Source organism: Sapajus apella, unplaced genomic scaffold, assembly GCF_009761245.1.
Source record: "Sapajus apella isolate SASKATOON/1434 unplaced genomic scaffold, GSC_monkey_1.0 scaffold23, whole genome shotgun sequence".
NCBI lineage: Eukaryota > Metazoa > Chordata > Mammalia > Primates > Cebidae > Sapajus > Sapajus apella.
In genome coordinates this window covers 29,550,684-29,575,939 of record NW_022436963.1, presented here as the reverse complement: position 1 = coordinate 29,575,939, position 25,256 = coordinate 29,550,684, and positions in this window count along the sequence as shown.

Genomic DNA, 25,256 nt, shown 5'->3' with positions numbered 1-25,256 from the left:
TTCCTTGCTGAAAAGGTTTTTATTGCTTTCTGCTGCTGAAGCAATTGAGTATTTTTGATCATTTGCCTGAAAGTTCTGGATTCAGCTTCAAGGAGTAGGAAGAGATAGTGGAGCAGAGATAGGGCACAGTTGTCTCTATGAGCACTGAGTTTGGCCATCATGACTGGGAGACAGTTGGGCATGGCTGTGAAGAATGTGAGCCCTATTCAGAGTTACAGGGCTTCAAACCCTGGCTCAGCCACTTGCTGTGGTTCCCTGGGCAAGTGAATGTAGAATGAGGATAATAATTAAGACTGGGCACAATGGCTCACACCTGTAATCCCAGCACTTTGGGAAACAGGCAGATGAATCACAAGGTCAGGAGTTTGAGACCAGCTTGATCGACATGGTGAAACCCCATCTCTACTAAAAGTACAAAAATTGACTGGATGTGGTCGTGGGTCCCTGTAGTTCCAGCTACTCAGGAAGCTGAGGCAGGAGAATCACTTGAGCCAGGGTGAGCAGAGATCGCACCACTGCACTCCAGCCTGGGCAACAAAGTGAGACTCTGTCTCAAAAAAAAAAAAAAAAAAAAAGAAAAAGAAAAAAAAGAAATAAAGAATTAAATCTACCTCACAGGATGCTTCCATTTCTAGGGTTAAATGAAATAATCCATGTCAAGAACTGAACATGTGCCTGGATCATCATAAACATAAATGTCAGCTATCAGCATCATTGGCATTTTTTATTATAAATTGGGATTGGTATGTATTAGTTTTTGGAATATTTTGTTTTGTTTTGTTTTGTTTGAGATGGAGCAGTGTTCTGTTTCCCAGGCTGGAGTGCAGTGGTGCAATCTCAGCTCATTACAACCTCCACCTCCTGAGTTCAAGCGATTCTTGACCTTCAGCCTCTTGAGTAGCTGGAATTATAGGCATGCACTATGGGACCTGGCTATTTTCTGTATTTCACTATGTTGGCCAGGCTGGTCTTGAACTTCTGACTTCAAGTGATCCACTCATCTTATCTTCCCGAAGTGCTGGAATCACAGGAGTTGTTGGTATTAGCTTCTTAGGGTTGATGTTACAAATTACCACAAACTGGGTGGCTTAAAACAACAGAAATTTATTCTCTCACAATTCTGGAGGTTAGAAATCCAAAATCAAGGTGTTCGCAGAGCCATGCTTTGTCTGAAAACTCTAGGGGAGGACACTTCCTTGCCTCTCCCTAGCTTCTGGTGGTTGCTAGAAATCCTCAGGATTCTTTGGCTTCTAGCAGCATCACTCCAGCTTCTGCCTCTGTCTTCACATAGTCCTATTCTCTGTGTGTATGGCTGTGTTATGGCTTATTTATAAGGAAAGCAGTCATTTGATTTAGAGCCCACCTTGATCCAGTATGACCTCATCTTTGCCAATTACATCTGAAAAGACTTATTTCCAAGTAAAGAGATGAGTCACATCCTCAAGCTCTAAACTGACACAAAATTTTGGGGAACTCTTTGGTCTAGTATAGAAGATTCATAGTCTTGCCCTAACTTCCTCATCTCCTTCCCCACCATGTCTCTACTAGGATGTCCTATCACGCTAGAAACTTCCAGTTCTATTGAGAGTTTGAAACAGGCAGCATAAGCATCTGTCTCCTAACCCTGGGTGCCTCGCTTAATAAAGTTGCGGTAGTCTTCTACCTACAGTGTTTGTTTTTTCTTCTCACTTAATAGGATGAAAGAGTTGAAACTAACCCTGAAACCTCTTCCAGCTAGGTAACTGTAGAGTAACCTTTTTTGTGCTCCAGTTATCTGTGAGTGTTTAGATGGACACTAATTTGTGTAGTGTTGATCATATGTGAATGGAACAAGATTGCAAATACTAAGTAAGCATTTTCAGTATTTTGATAAATGTGTGAAACTCCTATGGCAGGTGCAAGAGAAAGTGCCAATTAAAAATTAGCTGCCATACACATTCATAGATTGTGTTGTTGACTCCAGCATTTTACTGTTGCCTATTAAAGCAGGAGTTTGACGGGTAAATTTCCTCTGCTGGATTTTTCTATAGGTCAGAAAACAGTCTTGCACAGTTTTTGAAATCCATCCAAACCGTTTAATGAGTTTTCTTTTGGTTATAGATGCTGTAATTCAACCAGCTTGCTTTGTTAAAGAAGTGTAATTGACATTAGATGGTGTTTCAGAATCCCATAAATGCAAGCTTTCTCCGGAAAGAAAAGTTAAAGGTCATCTGTTCACTCCAGTCACATTTAAACTTGTGTCCCTGTAACATCTTTGTCAATATGTCATTCATGTAATGTGTACCCAGAAGCTCACTTCTCTAGGGACTGCTCTATCAGAAGTTTTTTTCTGTTAACTCTTAGGATAAATGGAAAGTGTATGATTTGTTCATGTAAATATCAGAATTGTTTTCAGGCATTTGAACACCGTCTTTAAGAACCCTGGTCTCTCCAGGATGCAGTTCCAAGATAGTTGCCATTTACACATTCCTTCTCAAGGTGTAAGGTATAAGGTGTGCTGGGATTCCAATTTGAGACAAGGATTTTACCTGCATTGCTAGCCCCTTTCTCATGTATCATAAGACCTTCACCAGCCTGTTAATACAACACTTAACCCTACACCAGATGGTGACCGCAAACCTTCAGATAATTGAGAAGCACCTTCTCACCAAAAGGCTGCAGAGTCATTTAGAGCAGCAAGTCTCAAATGTGAAAGTGTATATGGGTTGCCTGGGATCTTATTAAATTGCAAGTTCTGATTCTGAAGATGGGGCCAGAGATTCTGCATTTCTAACAACTGTTATGTGGTAATAATAAGTAGTCATAAGAATTTATGGAAAATATCTGGATTTGGGTTTCAGTCTGAATAAAAATAAAATTGTGTATTTGTATTAGTTTCCTGTGGCTGCTATAACAGATTATGACAAAGTTTTTGGCTTAAAACAACAGAAATTTAAGCCTTTACAGTCCTGGAGGCCAGAAGTATGAAATCAGCTTCACTGGGCCAAAATCAAGGCATTCGCAGGGCCAGGCTTCCTCCAGGGGAACAAGGGGAGAATTTGTTCTTGTCTCTTCCAGTTTCTCATGGCTGCTGGTATTTCTTGGCTTGCGGTCACGTCACTTCAGTTTCTGCCCCCATAGTTACATTACCTTCTCCTCTTCTGCTTGTCTGAAATCTCTCTTCTTTCCTCTTAGGAGGATTCTCTTGATTACATTTAGGGCTCACCCAGACTGTTCAGTATAATCTTCCTATTTCAAGATCCTTAATCTCATCTGTGAAGACCCTTTTTCCATATGTTAATATTTACATAATATTTATAGGCTTCAAGAAGTAGGACCTAATGTTTTTGGGGGGCATTATTTAGCCTACCATGATATTCCTCTTGCAAATTGCAAACTTCTTGGGTGGGTTCCAAATAATGGTAGCAGAAGCTCAGGTTCAAGTCAGACCAAGAACTCTGTTTCATGGCAGGTAATGAAGAATGTTTTTCTTCCCTGTAATTTCTTGTGCATACACACATTGTGCTTCAAAGCAACTTGCTTGTAGATATTCCTTCTTTTTTTTTTAACAGAACATTTAGGGACAACATCTTCCAATCTGTTTTGTTTTAATCCACATAAAGGTATTAAAAGGCAATACCAATAAAATGAATCCTGACATGAAGCCAGGCGGTTCACGTTCCAAGTATATTTTAAGCCCCGAGTAGCCAGCTTCACAGCTGAAGATAGTTGAACAGAAAATTTTAGGGAGGAGAAAACCTATTCCTACATTGATAGACTCTAGAGACAGAATTCCTAAGAGATTAATGTTGGTTCTTATATTGAGTAGCATCCTGTTGAATTTACATTGTTGCATGATGTTTATTTGTCCATTCATTTATTCATTCACGTATTATTTATTTAGCCAGCTTTAGAGTAGACACTGCTAGGAGCAACAGAAACTAGAGAAATGTCAAGATACAGTGCTTGCCCCCAGGATGCACATGCAGTATATACTTAAACCAAGGCCAAACAAAAGAAGAAAAAAGCTGTGTAAAGATATTGAGATTTTTAAAATATTTGCTTCAAAATGTTGTTTTAATCTGGTGCTACAATTGCTGCCTACACTGGAAAGCCTGTGTACCTTAATAAGCCCTTCAAAGAGGGTCCTGCTAAGGCAAAACAATCATTAAACATATTACCATGCAGCATTAATATTAAAATTCTACGTGTAGTTTTATAGTTCTTGTCTCATTCTCAAATGGCATTGATTTTCTCTTTTTTATCAATTATTTGGAATTAGAAAAAATTATGGTCTAATAAAACCTACAGTATCATATATATCATGGAAAGCAAGGACTAACAAAAGAATTTGCAAACAAGTTCTGACTTTATGCTCATGTGTGTGTGTTTTTATCAAACTCTGAGGACATCTTTTGTGCCCTTTACTTTGACTCAGATAATTCTTTAAGGCCTGCTAAACTCCAGTTCATTTTGAAAACATGGAGAGTGTAATCTAATCTCCATTTAGCAGCAATTAGCTATCCATCCTTTAAGGGATTCACAGTCCAAGTCTACTCAGTGGATAATTGCAACAATTAACTCCTCATACCTTTCTATAATTTTGGACGAGCAAGTCTTTCTTTCATTAGCAAAAGTCTCGGTTTGATGGAGACCAACCAATGCTGAACAATGAAGCAGAGTTGTTTTTTTTTTTTAATAGATTTTAAAATAACTCCTTCCAACTAACCAGCATCCACAAGATAGCTTTTGATTTTCCCTGTGCTGTATAAAATTTCTATGATGACATAGTAGCTCAGAATTCATTCTTCCTACTGTGAGAGCTGTCCAGGAGTGGGCGCATGTTTGTGTATATAAGCCAAGGGCAATTACATGGTGAGAAACTGAAAACTTGAGAACTCTGTCTCTGATAATTTAGTTTGTTTATCCTGGTTTTTACCAGAATAAAGTTATATTAGAGGTCTTGAGCATAATGTAAGCAAAGACAAAGAAATGGGTGTAAAACCATTAGAAGGATTGTCTCTGATATGAATTTATTCATTCAAGAGATAATAAATTGAACAATGATGATGATTGATAGATATATAGCTGATAGATGATAGATAGTTGTTATATGGATGGATGGATACATAGATATTGCTCGCATTCTTATGTGCCAGGCACTATACTAAGCTATTCTCATTTTATACTTACAATAACGTCATGAAGTAGGTGATATTGGTAAATTTTGTTGGTGTACTTTAATGTGTAAAAATCCAATGCATTTTACATATTTAAAAAAAAAAAAAAAAGCTTAACAAGTGAATTTCCCAAAAGCTTAGGAATGGGGTGCTGGTATTTAAATATAAGCAATGTGTCTCAGGAAGCCAACTTCTTGTTCATTTATTCAGCAGATGTTTATTGAGTACCTGCTGTGTGTCAGGAACTATGCTAGACTGCAGAGCCAAAAATCAAACTCATAAGTAGATACAGAGTTACAAATCATAACAGTGTTGGGAAGAGAAAGGATCAGTACTGACATGCAGGAAGAGGGTGGTATCTGTGTCATCGGAGTGGTCATAGAAAGCTTCTCTGAGGATGTGACAAGAAAACTGAGTCCTAAAAGTCACAAGGAATGAGCCACAAAGAAGACCATTGCAAGCAGAGGGAACGGCTTATACAAAACTCATGGGCCTCAGGAAGCTTCGTGGAGGAGAAGGAGAAATAAATTATCCAAGCCTGGAGGACTTTTACCAGCAGGGAGGGTTTTCAAGTGAACAGAGCTATTGAACTAAGATGTGGTAGGGCAGATGGAAAGAAGCAGAATATTTATATTTACAGCACTATGTCTGGGGTCCTTCTTTTATTTATTTTTACTGCTACCTGCACTACACAGATGTAAGGGAGCCTTTCTCTTGAGTACACAATTCAATTACAGAAGATGCTAAAGGATTTAAAGCCCCTTTTAATGTTATGTTGCATTGATTTGGTACTTTTTTCCTATCTGGGTGTGGTGGAGAACAAAGAAAGCAGCATATAACTTATATCCAACAGATATGGTTTGGCTGTGTCCCCACCCAAAGCTCATCCTGCATTCCCATGTATTGTAGGAGGGACCCAGTGGGATATAATTGAGCCATGGGGCAGGTCTTTCTCCTGCTGTCCTCATGATAGTGAAGAAATCTCACAAGATCTGATGGTTTTAAAAAGGGGAGTTTCCCTGCCCAAGCTCTATTCTCTTGTCTGCCTCCATGTGAGCTGTGACTTTCACCTTCTGCCATGATTGTGAGGCCTCCCCAGCCACATGGAACTACAAGTCCATTAAACCTTTTTCTTTTGTAAATTTCCCAGTCTCAAGTATATCTTTGTCAGCAGCATGAAAACAGACTAATACAGTAAATTGGTACGACTAGAGTGGGACACTGCTGAGGAGATAACCAAAATGTAGAAGCAACTTTGGAGCTGGGTAACAGGCAGAGGTTGGAACAGTTTGGAAGGCTCAGAAGAAGACAGGAAAATGTGGGAAAGTTTGCAACTCCCTGGAGACTTGTTGAATGGCTTTGCCCAAAATGTTGTTAGTGCTATGGACAACAAAGTCCAGGCTGAGGTGGTCTCAGATGAAAATGAGGAACTTGTTGGGAACTGGAGCAAAGGTGACTTTTGTTATGTTTGGCAAAGAGATTGGTGGCATTTTGCTCCTGTCCTAGAGATGTGAGGAACTTTGAACTTGAGAGAGATGATTTAGAGTATCTGGCAGAAAAAATTTCTAAGCAGAAAATCATTCAAGAAGCGACTTGGGTGCTGTTAAAGGTATACAGTTTGATAAGGGGAGCAGAGCGTACAAGTTTGGAAAATGTGCAGCCTGACAAGGTGATAGAGAAGAAAATCCCATTATTTGAGGAAAATCCAAGCAAGCTGGCTGTAGAAATTTGAATAACTAACGAGGAACCAAATGTTAATCCCCAAGACAATGGGGAAAATATCTCTAGGGCATGTCTGAGGTCTTCACAGCAGCCTATGCCATCACAGGTTTGGAGGCCTTGGAGGAAAAAGTGGTTTCATTAGCCAGGCCAAGAGTCCCTGTGCTGTGTGCAGCCTAGGGTTTTGGTGCCCTGATGCATCTCAGCTGCTCTAGGCCATGGCTGAAAGGGGTCCACATAGAATTCAGGCTATGGCTTCAGAGGGTGTAAGCCTTAAGGCTTGGCAGTTTCTATGTGGTGTTAAGCCTGCCATTGCACAGAAGCCAAGAATTGGGGTTTGGGAACCTCCACCTAGATTTCAGAAGATATATGGAGATGCCTGGATGTTGAGGCAGAAGTTTGCTGCAGGGGTGAGGTTTTCATGGAGAACCTCTGCTAGCATAGCGCAGAAGGGAATGTGAGGTTGGAGCCCCCACAGAGAGTCCCTACTGGGGGACTGCCTAGTGGGGCTGTGCGAAGAGGACCATTGTCCTCCAGACCCCAGAATGATAGATTCATCTACAGCTTGCACTACACACCTGGAAAAAACCACAAACACTCAATGCCAGCCCATGAAAGCAGCTAGAAAGGGGGCTGTACGCTGCAAAGCCACATGGGAGGAGCTGTCCAAAACCATGAGAAGCCACCTCTTGCATCAGTGTAACCTGGATGTGAGACATGGGCTCAAAGGAGATCATTTTGGAGCTTTAAGATTGACTGCCCTGCTGGATTTTAGAATTGTATGGGGCCTGTATCCCCTTTGTGAGGCCTGTTTCTCCCATTTGTAATGGCTGTATTTATCCAATGCCTGTATGCTCATGGTATCTAGAAAGTAACTAACTTGCTTTAGATTTTAGAGGCTCACAGGCAGAAGGGACTTGCCTTGTCCTGGATAAGACTTTGGACTGTGGAGTTTTGAGTTAATGCTGAAATGAGTTAAGACTTCGGGGGACTCTGGGGAAGGCCTGTTTGGTTTTGAATTGTGAGAACATGAGATTTGAGAGGGGCCAGGGAATTATATGCTTTGGCTGTGTCCTCACCCAAAATGTGAGGACATGAGATTTGAGAGGGGCCATAGAATTATATGGTTTGGCTCTGTCCCCACCCAAATCTCAACTTGAATGCCCACATGTTGTGGGAGAGACCCGGTGGGATATAATTGAATCATGGAGGCAGATCTTTCCCCAGCTTTTCTCATGATAGTGAACAGGTCTCACGAGATCTGGTGGCTTTCATAAAAAGGAATTTCCCTGTAGAATCTCTCTTCTCTTGTCTGCCGCCACGTAAGACATGTCTTTCACCTTCTGCCATAATTGTGAAGCCCCCCCAGCCACGTGGTACTGTAAGTTCATTAAACCTCTTCCTTTTGGAAATTGCCCAGCCTCTGGTATATCTTTATAAGCAGTGTGAAAATGGACTAATACGCCAACTAAAGCATTTTCTCATTAAACATTTGAGTTGTCTATCCCACTGGGATAGATGGGAACTATCTATCTGCCGACATGAGAACTATGGTGGGCAGAGCAGGTACTTAGCGATGCAGCCTGAGGTAGGTAGAGGTTAACCTCCAGCACACAATTCAAACACCCTTCTATGTCCTAGATGTGCTGAGATGGGAGGTCCTCAAGGGGAGCTTTTACTATCGTGAGTTGAAAAAGTCAAGTAAACAAACAAAAGCTTAGGTCAGAGATCTGCAAACCATGGCACAGCCCAAAGACCAAATGCAGTCCACACTTCTTTTTGTACAACTGGGAGCTAAGTATGGTTTTTACATTTTTAAATGGTCAGAAACAAATTTTCAAAAGAACATTTCGTGGTCCATGAAAATGATATGAAATTCCAATTTCAGTGTCCATCAACAAAGTTTTGTTGAAACACAGCCACATGCATGGCGGCTTTTGAGTTACAGTGACACAGTTGAGTAGTTATGACAGAGACTTTATATGGCCTGCACAGATAGAAATATTTATTTGATGACCCTTTATAGAAAATGTTATCTGAGCCCTGGTGTTGATAGTTTGAAGGGGCCATAAGCATATCAGAGGGGCACATAACTCAGATGCAAGGATAAGGGATGTCTTCCTGAACCTTGAGTTGCAGCTGGCTCTTTAGTATAAGAAGTGAGTTAGATAAGAAAGAACAGGAAGAACACTTCAGGGATAAGAGAGTAAGTGTGTTCCCTTGTTTATGATATAAAGATAGTGGCTGTCTTTTTTTTTTTTTTTTAAGACGAGGTTTGACCATGTTGGTCAGGCTGGTCTTGAACTCCCGACCTCACATGATCCGCCCACCAAAGTGCTTGGATTACAGATGTGAGCCACCTCTCCTGGCCAATAGTGGCTCTTGAAAACAGTTTGCCAACCCCAAAGGCATGAAGACAAGCACAGATAAAGATAAGAACTTTCAGTCCTTATGTACTTTCAGTATATAGTGGTGTTGTTACCCAACTAAACACTAGTGCCCTTTCACCCACCACACGTACACACAATGTTGGTGACATCCTATTGCCAGGATCAGTTCATTACAAAGAAATGGGCAGGAAACAATAGCTGTAAATTCAGAATTCAACTCTGGATGCTGGTGAGATCTGGGAAGGCTCCATGAAGGAAGAGGAGGAGGAAGAGATAGGATCTGTCTAGACTTTGTAAAATCTGAACCAGAAAGAGGGCCTGCCAGATCATCAGTACTACCTGAACAAAACTCATCTTCCAAGTAAGTAGATTTGTTTCCATTAAATTGTCTGGGAGCCCTTCCCACAAGCATATGATTCAATAGAAAAGGATTTCAAAGGATTTAAGACATTCTTAATGGTCTCTGGTTTGCACTGAAATTGCACTTCTCTGTGTATGAGTTTGGGGGGTGGCGGCCTTCAAGTAAATTAAACACAGTCTTGGCATTTTCTCATTAAATACCTGAGCAGCTCAATCCCACAGGCCTATATAAGGACCACGGTAGACAGAGCCGGTGATTAGCAGTTTCAGAACCATCAAAAGGATGCCCACAGTACCTGACTTTTAATTAATAACTATTCTGCATCTAGCCATTTATCTCAAGCATCTGGGGGAAGTTGAAAAGTATTTCTCTCCACATAGCTCCAGTATATCAAGGTTGGAGCTGAGCAAAGCTCAAATAAAAGTTAATTATGACCGGCAGGAAGTTACTGAAAAACCCACACCTCATTTCCTACTTCTTAACCTTGAAATCATAATTGTAAATTTGACTTTCAGAACGTTCTGGAATTAAAAAATAAATATCTTGAAGAGATACACTGAAGTGTTTCTATATTTCCAAGGGAGAGGATTAGAAGCCTCCTAAGCTGAGATAGATCTCAGCCACTGGCTGTATGGAGTTGCATGAGCTTCTTATCTGACCCCTGGACTTCAGTTTTTTCATCTGTAGTATGAAGTTTACCAGAGAATGGGACAAGCAAGAGAAAAGTTCCTCTGCTTGTATGCCAGATAATCCTAGATGAATGTGTGATGATTTTACAAGGCAGACAGAAAGGACCCTAAAAGGTATTATATCACATCATGAGAAAGTTACTCCCTATGGTCAACTCTCTCTCCTCAGTTTCTACATTGAGGCAAAGTCTCAATTTAATGCTGAAATATTGTAACACTTGCTAATCTCAGTTTAAAAAAAAAAAAGGAAAAAGCAGGCTTAGACTAAAATATTTCTACATAGAATTGCTAGATTAAGCAAATGAGCACAATGCAATGAATAACCTTTAAAAATATGTCCAAATATTGCATGGATCATACTTATTCTAAAAATGATTTGTTGTTTATCTGAAATTAAATTTTAACTGAGTATCCAGTATTTTATTTGGAAACCTCATTTCTGCAGGCAGTGGTGGCTAACTAAAATTTTAAATTATTGTTTTGTTTTCAATGTGTTGGCTATTCCTTTTTCACTTGTGGTAGATTAATGTTCATCAGATATTCACTATCTTCTGTGAGCAAATTATCTTTCCCCGCCTCATTGATGTTGGGATTGGTGTGTGACTTGCTTTGGCCAATGAAATATGAGTAGACATGATGGGGTACCAGTTTCAAACCACAGACAGCCTCTGTTCTTTAATTCTGGGCCCCAAAATAAGATACGTGAGGCAGACCTACAACTTGGAGCCTGGCCAACTAAGCCCAACTAGATCAGCCAAACTAAGCCAATCTGCAGACCTGTTCATGTGAGAATAAGCACACCTTCTTATAAGGCACTGAGTTTGGGGGTGGCTCGGCAACAAGATTATTTGAAAATAGTTAAGCCATATACTTCTTGTTTACACCAAATGATACTAACTTTTTCATTACCAGTAATGACAAAAAGCTTTTATAAAAATATTTTATTAAAAATTATAAATCTATTTAAATAAAAATATTGTCATATTAGTTTAGGTACTATATGGATAATTTTAAATGTGTGGAGATTTGAATAATAGACTGACTTTTGAGGACTGCTTCACCTGATGAAGTTCAGGGTTTCTTCCAGCCTAATATTTTAGGCACAGGGGCATAGAAGGAACATGAGATTTGCAGTGTGATATGGATCTTAGCTTTCATTCCGGCTCTGACACCATCTGCGTGACCCTAGGAAGTCACTAAGTGACTGGTATATAATGAGCATGGGCAAGTCACCTAACTTTTCTCAGTTGCTTCATTTCTAAAATTAGAATGATAATCGTACCAGACTCAAAGGGCCAGGCATTACGGGAAACAGTATGGAGTTTTCTCAAAAAATTAAAAATAGTACTACCATATAACCTGGCCATCCCATTTTTGGGTTTACCCTATACAAAGGAAATGAAATCAGTATGTCAAAGGATGTCTGCACTCCTACTGTGAATATACAAAAAGAAAATTCCATAAAGTGGCTGGTAAACATTAGGTGCCTGATATTAGCTCCCTTCCCTTTCCCATTGATTGGCAATAGTACAGATTACAAAGAAGATTAGAGAAATTTCTATAAGACCTAATCAATAATTAGCATAGGAAGGAGAAAAGTGAGGCAGTCATGGGCACATTTGTGGGAAAGACAAAAGGACACATGACTTTAAAATCTTCTTTTAGTCCTTTAAATATTCTATTTCTTTTTTACTTCAGGGATGATGATGTGAGTCTTCCAGTTCCTTAGCAAATAGAAATTGATTGGGCCAGTTTCTATCCTAACCAGCCACTTCACTGACCAGCCAGTTCATATTCTTTCTCTCTGTTTTCTTTCTAGGCACACATAACTCACAATGGCATAAATTTAAATCTGGGGTCTCAGACAGTTTGGAGGCTTGCATATCTAGGCCAGAAACTGGGGCCCTTTGTCCTCCGAGGGCTTTAGGGTTGACCTTCATAGCAGCTGGAAGTCCGACATCTAGATTTGGGGCAAGGAAATTTATTTATAGTGACAGAGTTTCTCTCTGTCTCTGTTGACCAATGAGCATACACACCAAAGAGAAGGGCTGAGCAGACACTGCCCAGCCAAAGCCTGAGGGATCATCAGAGGAAGTGAAGGTTGTGTCCTGCTCTTGTCACTGGCTGCTGTCATCGGGGGATGGACTAAGAAGAAGAACTTCAAAACTGATGAAATAAAAAAGATAAGGTTAAAAAAGTTTAAAGCCAACTCTTTGAAAATATTAATGCAAATAAACAAAATATAGAATGCAATCTAAAAATGATCGATCTGTGGAAACAAAAAGTTGATTAGTGGCTGCCTGGGGCTAGGAGTGGGGCTAGGGGTAAGAATAGGAGTGACCATTTGCCCCCATCCCCACCCCCAACTTGGGATCTTCTGACAGTGGATTGGAATAATGGTTGCACAGCTCTGTAAATTTACTAAAAATTATTGAATGTACAGTTAAAACAAGTAAATTTTATGTTATGCAAACTATATCTCAATAAAACTTAAAATATATACAAATACAAAATGAAATAACTGTAGATATAATGGACAATTATAAAAATACTAAGGATTATTAGCAACTACAGGGTAATGGGATAAATTCCTGGAAGACTGGCACAAGAAAACATCTTGAATAGTATAATAGTTATTTTTAAATGGTAGACAAAGACTATCCTCTATTACAGTCCCAGGTCCAGATGTCTTTACAGATAATTTGTTCAAATTTTTAAGAAGAAGCTGATTCCTAACTTATACAAGTTATTTAAGGGAAATACAAAAGAACAAAATCTACCTAGCTTATTCTATGGAGCTAGTGTGTTCTTAACTCCAAATATAGATAACAACAAAAGCAAGAAAAAATATATAGAAATAATAGGCACTTTTCATTTATGAACATAGGTATTAAAATACATTCACTAACTGAATTCAAGAGTGTATAAAAATATATAGTAGGCCCTTGCATGATTCAAGAATATATAAAAATATATAGTAGGACCTGTACTCTTAGCTACTTGGGAGGTCAAAGCAGGAAGATAGCTTGAGCTCAGGAGTTTTAGGCTGCAGTGAGCTGTGACTGCACCACTGTACTTCAACTTGGGCAGCAGAGAGAAACTCTGTCCCTATAAATAAAATGTATATATCAAAATCAAGTGGAATATATTTCAGAAATATAAAATATAGTTAAACAGCAGAAAAGTCATATGATTATGACAATTGGCGTCAAAACGTTTTTCAAAATGGCTCCTGCACCTTCAGGATTAAGCAAGGAAGTCCCAGAGACTCTCAGCCAGATCCATAAGAAGACATGTATGTGAAGGGTCATTGCCAAGATATCTGGGGAACTGAGGAGCTGGAGACAATGTGGAAATTATTTCTGCAATAGGGCTGAATGTGTCATGGCAGATGCACACCCAGGAGGATGATGCAGTGGAGGAAGCATCAGGGCAACACAGATCTTAAAAACAGAACAAAAATAGAGTAAGAAACAATAGGGTAGATAATACTGCCATGTATATAAATTAAAATACAGAACAACAATGCAATAATAAAAAATTTTATGTATTCAGAATAATATATAAAATCAGCAAAATGCACTTTTTTTTAAGGGAGAGTCTCATTCTGTCACCCAGGCTGGAGTGTAATGTTGCAATCTTGACTCACTGAAGCTTCTTCCTCCTGAATTCAGATGATCAATCTTGACTCATTGCAGCCTCTGCCTCCTGAACTCAGATGATCCTCCCACCTCAGCCTCCTGAGTAGCTGGGACAACAGGCGGGCACCATCACACCTGGCTAATTTTTAAATTTTTTTCAGAGATCTGTTTCACCATGTTGCCAAAGCTGGTCTCAACTCCTGGGGTCAAGTGATCCATCATGCCTCGGCCTACAAAAGTGCTGGGATTACAGGTGTAAGCCACTGTGCTCAGCCAATGGAATGCACATTTAACACACTGAAATGTTGGAGGAGAGGCATGGGAGCAGAGTGTAGATAGACATCAATGAATCAAGCAAACAGCTCAGACAATTGGAGACTATTTACCATGAACTGAAGAGTGTAATTAACTCCTGCACTGGGACTTATAGGAAAGTGATCTCTTTCTGAAGTTCTTTCTGGGACTGAAATATTCATCTCCTGTGCTCTAAAATTAGTCACATTGTTTGATATTTGACAAGACTAATTTTACACATAGATTGAGTTGTCCATATTTCAAAATAGTGATTCTCAGACTGGAATTTTAATAACCAGAAGCATTTTTTTAACCTGGATACTAGCAGAGTTGTCTAATGTTTACTTTTCTCAGAAAGGAAAATCTCAAAATCAAAGTAAAATACTGAATTCTCCCAAAAAGCCCTGTTAGCAAAATCACGTGGATTGTCTATCTTATCTATCTACTCTATGCAGAGGGGTGTGTGTGTGTGTGTGTGTGTGTGTGTGTGTGTGTAACACAACCTATTTTTCTTTGGGCTTGGAAAAATATCCTCATAAACCAGTGCTTCTCAACCTTTTTTCCCCGCTATCGTCCCCCTTACCCCAAAGGGTCTTATAAGATTTTTTTTTCATCACCCCCACCCCATGCAATGTTAATACTACAGACATACTGTACATCTGCCATGTGCCATGGCCCTTTGAGGAGAGGGACAAACCACTGTGATATCTGATAATTTTTTATCCCTCCCCAAGAAGCAGTTGTCACCGTCTTAGGGTATAATATGACCCCAAGTGAGAATGCATACTATATACCAAAGCCAGTCTGTGAACCAGGACTTGAAACCCCCTCTTTATGCAGTAAGATTCCAAGGACTATTTCCCTTACCTTTGCATATGAAATCCCTCCTGCAGCAGTTCATTCTTATTTGTTCATCATTTTCTATTCTTATCCCATTTCTAAATAGCAAATATTTCTGGGACACAAAACATTAAAAATATAAAATATTATTTTTAAATTAAAATATACAGAACACCTGCTAAGAACAATATGCTTTGTTTAGCACTGGGAAGGACTGAAAGTTGACTCAGCTGTGGGATCATGCCTCAGAAGCATTCAGAACTGATGGGTCAGGGAATTGGGTACAAGAGAGTGAATGAAGATATGGAAGGGGAGGCAATTAGTGTGAGCTGGAGGTAGAGGGTCCTCGGCTCAAAGTGTCAAATTTGAATAATATGGTATCATCATATGCTTAGTTTCTTCAGTCTATCTTCTGGCAAGTGGAGATAAAAAGGAAACAATAAGGTTGGGTGTGAGAAATGTTCATTCAGTCATTCATCTATTCAGCAAATATTTCTTGAGAATGTGCCATGTGCTAGCCACTGTGTTAAGGATTATGCAGAGAGCCAATGCAGAATACTGGGGCTTTGCCCTCAAGCCAACACTTCTCCCACGAAGCAAGGCCAGATCCCAGGAGAGCTAATGTTCTGGCAATAAGGAGAGCTCCTCTATTTTGCCCATCGCTACCGTACTGGCCCGTGTAACTCCACTCCTGAAACAAGTTTTGTTTTTTTCTCTCAGCCTGGGCTGTCAGCAACACAGTAATGAGATGGGCACATTGTGTAGCAGCCCAGTCTCCCCTGTGACTGCCTGACAGGGCTTAGAACCATTTGTCACACTGCTAAACAATGAGCTCGCAGCCTTAGCAAGGTGGCAATTAAGAAAATTCAAGCATATCTTCATTTACCCCAGTGGAATTCTTCATTCTTGACAGTTTGTGAAATTACGACGTTAAGTAAAGACATCACCAGGATGTTCTCAGCTTATTTGAAAACTCGTTAACTAGAAAATAATGAAGGAAATTTATATGCCTAATTGGTGTTTACAATTATGTGAAATGTCGGAATTTTTTTTTCTTTTTTTCTTTCTCTTATATTGTTGTTTGTTTGATGCTCTCTAAATTTCAGGTGTTTCTGTGTTGTTTTTGATTCTTAACAACACATTAGGTTTGATACTATGTAAGATGATATTTACCTTTTGCAGAATATGACGTACACGTTTAGGGAAAGTCTAACTGTTGGGCTAGGCTTTGCTGAGGAATCGTGCCCTTAATTATTTGCACAATGCAACTGATCTATAGTGTGAATATTCCCCTGTGAGCCAAGAAACCAAAATAGATGTCCTCTTATCAACTAAGATGGGCCCTAAGATCGCAAAGTTAACCACAGGGTCGAGGTGTGCAGGCCTGGGTGCTGTGGCAAAATTTAAATTTCTACTATAACAACAACAACAAAAAAATCCCTTGCTAAACTCCGTAACAATAGGAGCGATCAGGCTGACTTACAACCCAGACCACTACAACCTTGATTGGACAGGCGACCAAGGACCAGCCTTACAAACATTCTTTTCTGATAAGCCATTGCAGGCCTTCGGCCGGTTTCAGCAGCTAATAGAGGCTGCACACAAACTGTTCTTGTGTCCTAGAGTTCACCTTTTGACATAAGGAGCCAAATTCCACTTCATTTTAATGCTCAAACCCCATCCCAAAGTGAACATAAGATGTATATTACATGCATGTTTACCCAGTCTGAATACACTCAGCCCCCCCTCATAAATATGTATAGCTTTTCCCTCAAACCTGCTGAATATGTATGATTCATGCCCTGTGAGTCGTGAAACTCAACCTGTCCTTCCCCTCTTCGAAGATAGAACACCTTCAGTCCAAGCTGGAGACTTACTCTTCCTGGCCTGCAAGCTTATGTCACCAGTAAAGGTCTCTTTTATTATTTAGCCATCTGATGGTCTTTTGAACAATACCCAAAATCCTTTTTAAATTAGTTTTTTAATACAAGCTGACTAAAAATATTAAAAACGAAAGCTGCCCTGCTTAAGTGTTGGCTGTTGTTCTCTCTTTCCCTCATTATAGCTGAAATATGTTTGTTCAATGTGGCATGTTGGAAAAAAGCTGGCCTGAGAATCAGGACCGAGGCTTAAACCAGCTGTTATTTATTTATTGGATAACAGTACCAGTCAGTGTAGACCATATGACGCTGCAGTAACAAATGACCTCAAGTCAACAATAACAACACAAGTAGCTTACAACAACAAAGATTTATTTCTCATTTACATTGCTGAGAGCCAACTGTGGCTCTGCATTCTTTTATCGGTAATCTATCTCAGACATTGCTTGTTGCCTAGAAAGAGATATAGAACATGGCAGTACCATGTGATGGCTTTTAAAGTCCCTGCCTGAAAGTGACATATATCATTTATGCTTATATTTCATCGTTCAAGGGAAATAACATGGCCAAATCCAATGGCAAAGGAGTAAAGAAAATAATTCCACAAAGAGGGTCAGCAATATCTTGAAGAGTAACAACCTACCAAAGTGGTCTTGTGTGAGGCATTGGACTTTAGTTTCTTCTGTAAAACGAGAGGATAGAACTGAGCATCTCTGAAAATCCTATGCTTCTAATAAAGTGTATAGGGGTTGTGTAGCTGGGAAGGGCATATAATGGGGAATTCAGGCTGAGATTAAATAATCTGGAAAAAATGTACGAAATGGGTGCCTCTTCTAGACAATACAATAAAACACCTATACATGGGATGAAGGAATAGCAATAGTTATAAGCCATTCAAATGGCTGAGTAGTTTGGATATTGCTGAGATAGTTTGGATATTTGGCCCCTCCAAATATCATGTTGAATTTGATGCCCAGTATTAAAGATGGGGACTAGTGGGAGATGTTTGGGTCATGGGGGCAGATCCTGTATGAATATTTTGGTATCATCTTCATGGTACTGAGTGAATTCTTGCTCTAAGAGTTCCCACAAGATCTGGCTGTTAAAAAGAACCTGGAACCCTCCCCCTTTTTTCTTTCTTCTTCTCTCACCATGGGACACACCTGCACCCTTTTGCCTGCCACATGATTGGAAGTTTTCTGAGTCCCTCACCAGAAGCAGATGCTTCCTGTACAGTCTGCAGAACCATTAACCAAATTAATTTAATTTCTTTATAAACTACCCAGTCTTGGGTATTCCTTTACAGCAATGCAAAATGGATTAAGACACCCGCCAAACTGACTGCAGGGCCAGAGATCCCTATAATTAAAGACATACCACTCTGCTTCACCAGAAAGCCCCCAATATGATAGATGTGGAGACAACCTAGTGCTAATATCACCTTTGCAAAGAGTAGGTCCAAACTGTCAAAAGTGAGAAAGGAATGGGAAAGATCTCAGGCATTTTGAGGAAGACCCATCCCAATTACACAGTGAGATATACTCTGGGCATCCAGGTTCTATGGAATATTATAATAAATAGCTAAAAACCTGTGATTGAGAGTGAAGGAGAGAAGGTACCCACATTACAAATTAAACTGTTTACTTTGTGATTATTCCTAAAGCAGCTGAATTGAATAGTTTTCCTTAACCCCAATTTGACTTTTTTCTATTATGATAACAATGAAGTTTTCTAGCATTGTGAAATGTGGCCATGTGCTTAGCAGAGATAAAACTGAGGTAGCAGAGAAAAGCCACACTACTTCAAGATCTTGTGGACCTGAGGTGGGTTTGGCAAGAAATTTGCTGTATTATTTTGATTGTACTGCAAACTAGTCACTGTCTACCTTGCACAACTTAAGGTAAGTTGTATGTAGAATGACTTGAGGCATAAACAAGCAATAGTTGGACATGGAAAGCAGATGTTTTAAGCACATCTGTTCAATAATCTCGTGCTTTCTTATTCCCTTACACCTTTTGTCACCTAGAAGCTGGCTCAGTAAATATTTTAAGTTGTAAAGGTCAAGGCGTTTCCAGACAACCAATGGCTGGAGACGAGAAGAAAGGAGCCAGATAGAATTTCCCAGTTGAGCATCCCTTTGGCCAGCTGTGGTCAGATTGGCCTTTTCTCTGATGCATTCAGCTGTCTGTTTCTGTAGAGGTGTCTCACAGCCAGCAGACAGGTGGCTGTGATATATATGACACTGCACTGGAGAGCAAATAGAGCTAGAAGAAAAATGAAGGGGTTTTCCAAGGCCTTTGTGCAGAATAGAGGCCTCAGCCAAAGAAAGTGGGAGATGAGCCATTCATCTCAGACCTATTATTGCTGCTCCTTTTCTGGGTGTTCTCATGACCTGCCTTTTGAGCTCCGTGTCAGCACAGTTTATGACTCTGAGGCACCATCTAGGGCCAGGGCTCTCAACCTTGGCACTACTGACATTTGGAGCTGGATAATTCTGTGTTGTTGAGGATCCTCTTATGCCTCACAGAATGCATAGCTGCATTCCTAGCTTCTACCCTCCAGATGCCAGTAGCAGCCACTCGACAAATTCAGACAAGTGAAAATGTCTCCTGCTATTACCAGATGTCTCTCTGAGGTCAGAGTCATCTCTATTTGAGAACCACCCATCTAAAGGAGGTGATGTTTGAACCACCTGAGCCAGTTGCTTGTTGGCCACAGCAAACCAGCATGTGGCTTGAAATGATGCACTTCTGTATAGTTCATGTTTAAAAGTATGAAAGAATGATCAAGAGTCTGGCTCTCCCAGGTTAGTAATTACCTCTGTTGTTATTAATTTTCCAAAGCAACCCAGTCAAATGAGTCATTATTATCTCAATCCCTCTGCCATGGCTGATTGATTTTGCTCCCCTATTGTTTCTAATTTCATGTAATGTCTCATTACATAGAGAAGCATTGAATACAATTCTTATTAAACAGTCATTACAAATAGGCTTATTCCTCAGCTGTAAATAGGAATGGATAAGGGGTTTATATCACTTTATTGAAATAAATTCCTTTCTAGAAGTAAAATGCTCAAACACTCCACAAATTGATAATGTAGTACAAAAAGTCAAAATAAGTCAATACAGGGACCTAATGATTTTTAAATATGTTTAAGATGCATATTTATGATATACTTTCACTTACATTGTACAATTAGAGCATCAGTTCAATGAAAAACATCCATAAGTGGTAAATGGAATTCTAGGAATGTGTCTGTTGGATTTATATGGTGTTTGCTCCTATCTGAAAATTGTTCAAGAGCTTCCTGCCTGTCTTGGGGACAAGCTTTCACAGATATAAAATAGTGTAAAAGACATGGGATTTTAGCCCAGTGAAGGTCTGAGTCCCTGGCAGTAAATGAAGCATGTGTGTGGTATATTCCCTTGCTCAGCTCTTTGGAGGCCCCACTACTTGCCCATTGCCAGGAAAGCACCTGGCCATGGCAAGTCTTTGAGCAAATGTTGGTCTCAGGTATTGCAATGCTGATTTTTCATCAAGCACTATGACTATGTGATGATTAATTCCAGCCAATTCTGAAGGGACAATGGTGACAGAACAACAGGGGGTTTGATGGAGGTGGTGGAAGGCACAGGAAGAGGAGGAGCCTGTCAACTGCAGCTGGCTACCAGATGGTGTCAAGCCTCAGGGAGATTTATCTGGGGCTCTCTTTGGGATTAAGAGTGCTTTTTCCCAGGGACTATGCTTTTGGTTTTAAGGGTTGAACCAAAAAAAGAGCTATGGTGAAGCATTTCCTCAGTCTGTGAGGCCACAGACCTCACTTGGCGTAATTATATAGTAATTAGGGGCACAGCTTCTGCAGCCAGACTGCCTGGGTTCAAATCTCTTGCTCTGCTCTTCGGTACTTTGCCCTGAGCAAGTTACCTAACTTCTCTGTGCTTTGATTTATTCCTCTGGGAAAAAGTAGATAATGAAATAGTACCTACCTCATAAGATTTTATAAAGATTACATGAATCAAAATATATAAAGTTGCCGGAACAGAGCCTGGCACTTAACACATGATATATAAAATTGAAGGGACTATCTTTAACATGTGCTCATCTCTTTTTTTAAAGTAAGTTTAGACTATAATTCTTCTCCATTGGGTTTTCAAGTTTAGCAAGTGAAAATAAAGAATGTTCTGTTCCCTTTTAACCTCAGGTTTTAAAAAATGTTTTATAAGTATTTTCCATCCAATATTTGGGAACAGGAATTCTTTCACCAAAATAATAAACAGTTAGTAATGCTATGGTTGCCGGATACTACTCCTTGAAAGAGATAAATGTATTCTATTCCACTTTGTTGACGTCTTAGATGGTGTATAATGACATGTTATTCAATCATACCACATGATACAGTTTTCTGACCCTTGTTTATAAACTCTCCCCCTCCACCACCCATAACAAACATGCAACTCATCAAACACTCCCAAAGATAGACATATTCCCTATCTTCTAGGAAAGCTCAACCCTTCCAGTAAACTTTTTCTCATTCATTCCATCTAGCACTCCTGCATGCTTTCTCTCTCTGCTATTTTTGTTCTGTTATATTAATTAGCAGGATGTTAAATGTTTCCTTGAAATGTTTTCTTTATGTTTCCCATGGACTTCCAATGAGTACTTCATGATTTGAAGCAAGAACTATGTTTTGTATTTTCCCATAAAGTCGGCTTCTCAACTCTGCACACAGTAAGTGTTCTAAAAGTCTGATTAGTATCATACATGCACATGTTGACACCAATTCCCTGTCAGTCCAGTGCATGTTTATTTGCTCCCATTTGAGTTACATTGGCCTGAAGGGCTTTGAAAAATGTGGCAGAATGCAGATTATCAGTTGACTTGTAGCCTTTTAAAAAGGAATGATTTAGATGTATTTTTTGGCAAGTGTGGATCACATAAACTATCTCAAAGTCAGGTTTGCTTTGAGAAAACATGAGAATATCTGTAATTCACAGCTTAACTCTTGAGCACATTATACTGGCTTATGTCCAAGGTTTATGATGAAATAACAATATTATTTCCCTAGAAAAGTTGGTAGTAAAATAAAGTAAGTGTATCTCTTAAAGTTGTTTCAGTACAACCTATACTCCTTTTAGATAAAAGATCTCTTAGGGAAACATAAAAGTAATTTTCCCATGCTGTTGCTGGATGGCAAAGATTCTGATGTGACCGAGAATGTATTTTCTCAGACCTTACTTATGGACAACAGCGTTCAACACCAATGTTTTGTTTTGGAAAGCTTTTGCAGCCAGGATGCTAATTAATTCACATAATGTGTCACAGTCTTATTAAATGTCAGATCTGAAATTCCTGTCTCACCTTCCTCCCCCTCTTTTGTAATTTTAAAAATCTGACACTCAGAGAGGGAACATTAACTCCAAGGGTCACATATCTTGGGAGTATCTGTGTTCCTTTTTCCTTTATAGGAACAATGTGAAGAGAAGAGAAATATATATTAGGATTTTTTTAACCTCTTTAGAAGAAAACACCATAGAAATGGGAGCATCGTTATAACATTTTCCATACTGTCTTTGCAACGGTGTGTGGGCTCTCAAGATTCACAGTAACTTCAGTGCAATGTTGTGGGTGGTTCCAACTGCCTTTGAACTAGGTGTTGACAGAAAAATAACATAGAACAGCAGAACTCGTCAGGGAGAAGTCTTATGAGGACATGTAGAACATGTTTCCTCAGCACTCGTTCAGTTGTAAGAGACAGGATCTAACTCATATTAGCTCAAGAACAAATAGAAAATAATGTGTTCCCTTAAATAGGCAATCCAGTATTTGATTCAGACATTGCTGGGTCCAGCAATTAAAATGATGTCATCCAGACTCCACTTCTCTGTATCTGGATTCAGCTTTGTATTAGTTCCTTCTCACGCTGCTATAAGGACATATGCGAGACTGTGTAATTTATAAAAAAAGACATTTAATTGACTCACAGTTCCACATAGCTGGGGTGGCCTCAGGAAACTTACAATCATGGCAGAAGGGACCTCTTCACAGGGCAGCAGGAGAGAGAAGAAGGAAAGAGTGAAGGGGAAGCTTTTTATAAAGCCATCAGATCTCATGAGAACCCATGCACTATCACGAGAACAGCATGGGGGAAACCATGCCCATGATCCAATCGCCTCCCACCAGATCTCTCCCTTGATATGTGAGGATTACAATTCAATATGAAATTTGTGTGGGGGCACAAAGCTAAACCATATCAAGCTTAATTCTCAAATAGTCTCTCCCTATGCCATGATGAGGAGGTCATCAGAATTCTCAAGCTTATATTGTTCTCACAATTCCAGAGAGAGTTTATTTCCTGATAGCAATAGGAGAATTTGTAGGGGATATTCTCATTGCCTCAGAGTGATGCAGTTACATATCCCTTGACCAACGGCTAACCAGAGGTATGGAGTAATCTGACTGGCCCAGCTTGAGGTAATGTCCAGCCTGGTGCTGAGGGGAAGGAAGTTCTCCATGCCAGCCACATAGACATTAAGAATTTCCCCAAAAGAATGGAAGTTAGAGGCCAGGCCTGGTGGCTCATACCTGTAATGTCAGCATTTGGGGATACCGAGGCAGGGAGATTGCTTGAGGCTAGGAGTTTAAAAATAGCCTGCACAATGTTGTGAGACCTCATTGCTACAAATTTTTTTTAAAAAGCTGGGTGTGTTGGCATACATCTGTAGTCTCAACTACTTGAGTGGCTGAGGCAGGAGGATCCCTTGAGCCCAGGAGTTTGAGGCTGCAGTGTGCTATAATCACATACTGCACTCTGGCCTGGGTGAGCAAGATTCTGTCTCTTAAAAAAAAAAAGGAAGTTATACAAGCTATAGACTACGGATGTTCTGTCTGTTGTCTATATATACATTTATTTGTATATACATACATCTATAGCTGCTGCACCCATTCCTAAGGGTAGGCTTGTTCAGTCCTCAGGTTCCACAGCAGAGATAAAGATACTTATGGATAGTGTGTAGTCAATTCCTCAATTCATTCAAAAGTTCTTAGCTCTTTAAGCATCTCTTTTTCTACTTTAACCAAATAGAAAAATTGGTTCTCTGTCTCTACTTCTTGCCATATTTATGACCTACAGTTTTTTTCCACTCAGACAGCTGCACAGTACATATGATCGTATATAGTTGTTTCCTTAATGTTAAAGAAAGTTGTAGAGTGCTTGGAACTGACCACTAACTCTCAGAGCTTCAGAAAGCATGAGACTTGGGATTCCAGAGGTATTATTAATCTGCAGGAGACTGTGGGTCTCAAGAGAGTTTTAGAGGCTCAATCATTCATTAATCTTTCATTTACTGAGTTAAACTGTGTCCCAGACATGGTTTTAGTTATACAGCTCAGGTATAAACAGGGAAGACAATGGCCCTGTTCTCATGGAGTTTGCACTTATAGTAGGGGAGAAAATAAGTAAGTAAAACCAATAAGGAAATAGGAATGAGGTGATGGAATTACTGAGAGGTCAACTTGTAACAAGAAAGGAAAGCGCTCTCTAGGGAGACTGGTCTTGAACTGACACCTAAATGATGAAGGGGATCCATTCATTCAAAGACTTAGGAAAGGAATATTCCTGGCAGAGGCATGGTCAAAGGCTCTGAGGAAGGATGAAGTTTGAGTGACAAGCAATGGAAAGCGGGCTCAGTGAACAAGGAGGAAATGAGGTTAGAGTGGTCATCAGCAACATATCAAAAAGGATTTCATGGCTTGCTGGGCACAGTGGCTCACATCTGTAATCCCAGTGCTTTGGGAGGCCAAGGCAGGATGATCACCTGAGGTCAGGAGTGAGCTATGATTATGCCACTACACTCCAGCCTGGGAGACAAAGCAAGAATTAGGTAGGTTTTTGTAATGGGCGTAAATGAGAATGTATGGGAAAGAAGTTTGTGTATAAAGAACTGACTTAATCTGATCTGAGGTTATGAGAGATCACTTGAGCTATTATATGGCAAATAGATTGTGTCAGGCAGCAGTTTTCAAATCATGGTCCCTAGACTAGCAGCAATGGCTTCACCTGAGAACTCTTTAGATGTGCAGATTCTCAGGCACCATCCAGGCCTTCTGAATCAGAGACTCTGGGGTGGGACCCAGAAATCTGTGTTTAATAATCTCTCCAGGAGATTCTGATGCATACTCAAATCGAGAACCACGGACGATAAAGCATGATAGGAGACAGCCTTCTGAGGAAGCTACTGCTCTCATCCAAATGAGGATAATGGTAGCATAGACTCAGGGGGCAGA